At 39.5% G+C, this 4,447-nt stretch overlaps 1 pseudogene across 1 annotated transcript; it reads right to left on the bottom strand.

The window, feature by feature from the left end:
- Positions 1-2,642: 2,642 nt before the first annotated feature.
- Positions 2,643-3,626, bottom strand: LOC307048244 (mesoderm-specific transcript homolog protein-like; annotated as a pseudogene). The gene has a single exon. The product of its transcript is annotated as a mesoderm-specific transcript homolog protein-like (transcript).
- Positions 3,627-4,447: the final 821 nt, after the last annotated feature.

The following is a 4,447-nucleotide window of genomic DNA, read 5'->3' as shown; positions in this document are numbered from 1 at the left end:
ACTTTTATATGTAGCCGTCCAGTTTTCCAGGCACCACTTATTGAAGAGGCTGTCTTTCCTCCACTGTATATTCTTGCCTCCTTTATCAAAGATAAGGTGATCATATGTGCATGGGTTTATCTCTGGGCTTTCTATCCTGTTCCATTGATCTATATTTCTGTTTTTGTGTGAGTACCATACTGTCTTGATTACTGTAGCTTTGTAGTAAAGTCTGCAGTCAGGGAGGCTGATTCCTCCAGCTCCATTTTTCGTTCTCAAGATTGCTTTGGCTATTCGGGTTCTTTTGTGTTTCCATACAAATTGTGAAATTTTTTTTGTTCTAGCTCTGTGAAAAATGCCAGTGGTAGTTTGATAGGGATTGCATTGAATCTGTAGATTGCTTTGGGTAGTAGAGTCATTTTCACAATGTTGATTCTTCCAATCCAAGAACATGGTATATCTCTCCATCTATTTGTATCATCTTTAATTTCTTTCATCAGTGTCTTATAATTTTCTGCATACAGGCCTTTTGTCTCCTTAGGTAGGTTTATTCCTAGATATTTCATTCTTTTTGTTGCAGTGGTAAAGGGGAGTGTTTCCTTGATTTCACTTTCAGATTTTTCATCGTTAGTATATAGGAATGCCAGAGATTTTAGTGCATGAATTTTGTATCCTGCTACTTTACCAAATTCATTGATTAGCTCTAGTAGTTTTCTGGTAGTGTCTTTAGGATTCTCTATGTAGAGTATCATGTCATCTGCAAACAGTGACAGCTTTACTTCTTCTTTTCATATTTGGATTCCTTTTATTTCTTTTTCTCCTTTGATTGCTGTGGCTAAAACTTCCAAAACTATGTTGAATAATAGTAGTAAGAGTGTGCATCCTTGTCTTGTTCCTTATCTTAGTGGAAGTGGTTTCAGGTTTTCACCATTGAGGATGATGTTGGCTGTGGGTTTGTCATATATGGCCTTTATTATGTTGAGGAAAGTTCCCTCTATGCCTACTTTCTGCAGGGTTTTTATCATAAATTGGTGTTGAATTTTTTCCACAGCTTTCTCTGCATCTATTGAGATGATCATATGGTTTTTCTCCTTCAATTTGTTAATATGGTGTATCACATTGATTGTTTTGTGTATATTGAAGAATTCTTGGATTCCTGGAATAAACCCCACTTGATCATGGTATATGATCCTTTTAATGTGCTGTTGAATTCTGTTTGCTTGTATTTTGTTGAGGATTTTTGGATCTATGTTCATCAGTGATGTTGCCCTGTAGTTTTCTTTCTTTGTGACATCTTTGTCTGGTTTTGGTATCAGGGTGATGGTTGCCTTGTAGAATGAGTTGGGAGTGTTCCTCCCTCTGCTATATTTTGGAAGAGTTTGAGATGGACTGTTGTTAGCTCTTCTCTAAATATTTGATAGAATTCGCCTGTGAAGCCATCTGTTCCTGGGCTTTTGTTTGTTGGAAGATTTTTTTTGTCAAAATTCATTTTAATTAATAGAAAATAAACAATTATTCCAGTTGTTATACTTGAAGTTGCTAATAAAAAAAAGAATTTAAAATCACCACTTAATAATCCTGTTTTAACTAAGACAATGAAACTGTGGCTTAAAAAAAAAATGTATTCAGCACCATTTGCTCATAGAACTTTCAGACATTTTTCTTAAAGTTTCTGGAACTTTCCTATCTGTAAAGTACAGGAATTGCTGAGCTACATGAGGAACACTCTCTGAGACAACCAACGAGAAGTTAAGCTGTCAGTATATATTCAGCCTGGTAACTTGGACTGTACAACGATCCCCTCCTCTCCAATCTGGCTCAGGAGGGACATGCTTCTAAGCACTGAGATATGATGAGTCCGACTGTTATTAGCTGGAAAAACCAGTTCTAACAGCAAATATCAGTAAATCTCTGGCACAGAGACTACTGTCCTTAATGTTCTGTGATTTTAGGAAATTCTGTAAATAGCTTGGCTTTAGTTCAATTTACTCAGAAATGAAACATATTTAATAAGGTTAAACTACTCTGCTAGAGTAAGTGTCTGCTGATTTAGTGTCCTTATAAAATACATACATAATATGTGTAGGTAAATCATAGTCTTAAAGTATACTTAGAGTACTGCATTATTGAAACCAAAGTCTAACAAAATGACTACAGTTAGAAGCAGCTAATGAAACTAAATCCAAAGTTATGACAAGGGAGACTCATTCTCACTTGAAGCTGTGTCACTTAGAGAATTAAAGCCATTCAAGGCGAGGTGAAGGTGGCACCTCTAGATAATTCCAATCAGGGCCAGAAATTAGCATTTCTAAATATTTCAGAAAAGTCCATAGAAGTGTTTCAAAGACTTTGTGCAAAAGAATGTCTGTCTATCTTTCTGCATCAGTGAGTAGTAGTGCTCATCAGAATTTCCTAATAACACAAAGGCAAAGGCAAGTCCATACACTTGATCAGATGTCAAAGGAATGGGAGGTGGACTATTAGGTCACCCTTAGAACCTCTGCTGACTTTTTACTATATGCCGTTCACCAGTGTGAGTCAGGTGGACTTGTGAGAGAATAGTGTTTGGTGGCCAGGACCTCTTTTGGGCATTTCTTGCTAAGTGGAATACACAACAGATAAGGGAATAGGGGAGGTAATCCAGGGAAGCTACTCTTTCCAGCTCAGGAGTTGATGAAGCCCATATATGCATGCAAGAAGCCCATGGGATCCTCTAGCTGTGATAATGGCTAATGTGGTCATCCAGAATCGACACTGTGGATCGTGGCAGCGTTTTCCTGTACAGCTCCAAAAACTCTGGATAGGGATTCACTGCATCCAGTGGCCCATAGATAAAATGAATGGGGATAGATACAGAGGCAAGAGCTCCCACCCAGCATCTTCTAAACTTCTTCCTTTGATTGATGTACTGCAAGAGACTGTCGATAACCAAGTTCCCGTCATTGTTGTGTATCTCTGCCCACATGTCCCACAGTTCACTCGCAGAGGGTCGGGTGTATGTCCCAAAGACCAGGGTGAGACCTTGAGAGAATATGAAGAAGTTCATCAGTCATGTGAGGATGGGTGTTAGCATGCCTCCAGCTTTGGGAAGCTTTTGGAGAAGGAGAGGTTGGTGAGTCTCAGGAAATATACCTCCATTTGACAGACAGAGACTCTTGATGGTAAGCCGACCAAATCGATTCTGCTTGAACCTATATAGAGCAGCTCCTGAGCAACGATATCCCCATAGTCGTGAGACAACAGGTTGATCCTATGGTTCTGGAGCCCTGGATGCCGCAAAGGAGCCTCCACGATGCTGGCCTGCTCGAATATGGAATAGTGATGTGGTCTCGGTTTGTCACCAAAGCCAAAGCCTAGGAAATCAAGAGCAATCACTCGATGAAATCTGAGGGTCATACGTTCCCAAATCTTTTACCAGTCATAGCTGGATGTTGGAAAGCCGTGTAAAAGCACAACTATCTCTGGATTTCCAACCACACCCACAGAGTCTTGGTAGAAGATGCGCAGTCTCTTGTAGGTAAAAAACTGGCCTGATGACTTCCATGAGTAAAGAACAGGGGAAAGCTGGGGGGGGGGGGCGGGATGTGAAGATATGCTGCAAGCAGGGGCACAGCCAACAGCCCCACCTGGACCCACCACTCCCTCATCCTGATTCAGGTAAGACCTGGGCTACAAGACTCCATGTTTGGGGACCCGGTTGCGCAAGCCTGTTGGAAGATTTTTAATCACAATTTCAATTTCAGTGCTTATGATTAGTCTGTTCATATTTTCTATTTCTTCCTGGTTCAGTCTCAGCAGGTTGTGCATTTCTAAGAATTTGTCCATTTCTTCCAGGTTGTCCATTTTTTTGGCATAGAGTTGCTTGTAGTTATCTCTCATGATCCTTTGTATTTCTGCAGTGTCAGTTGTTACTTCTCCTTTTTGATTTCTAATTCTATTGATTTGAGTCTTCTCCCTTTTTTTCTTGATGAGTCTGCCTAATGGTTTATCAATTTTGTTTATCTTCTCCAAGAACCAGCTTTTAGTTTTATTGATCTTTGCTATCATTTCCTTCATTTCTTTTTCATTTATTTCTTATCTGATTTTTATGATTTCTTTCCTTCTGCTAACATTGGGGGTTTTTTGTTCTTCTTTCTCTAATTGCTTTAGGTGCAAGGTTAGGTTGTTTATTTGAGATGTTTCCTGTTTCTTAAGGTAGGATTGTATTGCTATAAACTTCCCTCTTAGAACTGCTTTTGCTGAGAGAATTGCATTTTTGCACATATCTGATCCATTCTGTTCATGCCCTATTATTAATCTTTCCTGTCTACCTGTCTTCCTGCCTTCCACACATCTGTTGGAGCCCTTATCAATAGGAAAGTACAGGTGAACTAGGTCAAGACTTAGATCCTACCCTCGAGGGGTGCACAGTACAGTGGAGGAGAGTGACATATTGACAGGTTATTACAATACAGTATAGAACAGTGGG

This window comes from Hyperoodon ampullatus (assembly GCF_949752795.1).
Source record: "Hyperoodon ampullatus genome assembly, chromosome: 1".
NCBI classification, from domain to species: domain Eukaryota; kingdom Metazoa; phylum Chordata; class Mammalia; order Artiodactyla; family Ziphiidae; genus Hyperoodon; species Hyperoodon ampullatus.
Note: the sequence above shows the minus strand (reverse complement) of the source record. Positions and strands in the feature narration are given on the sequence as shown.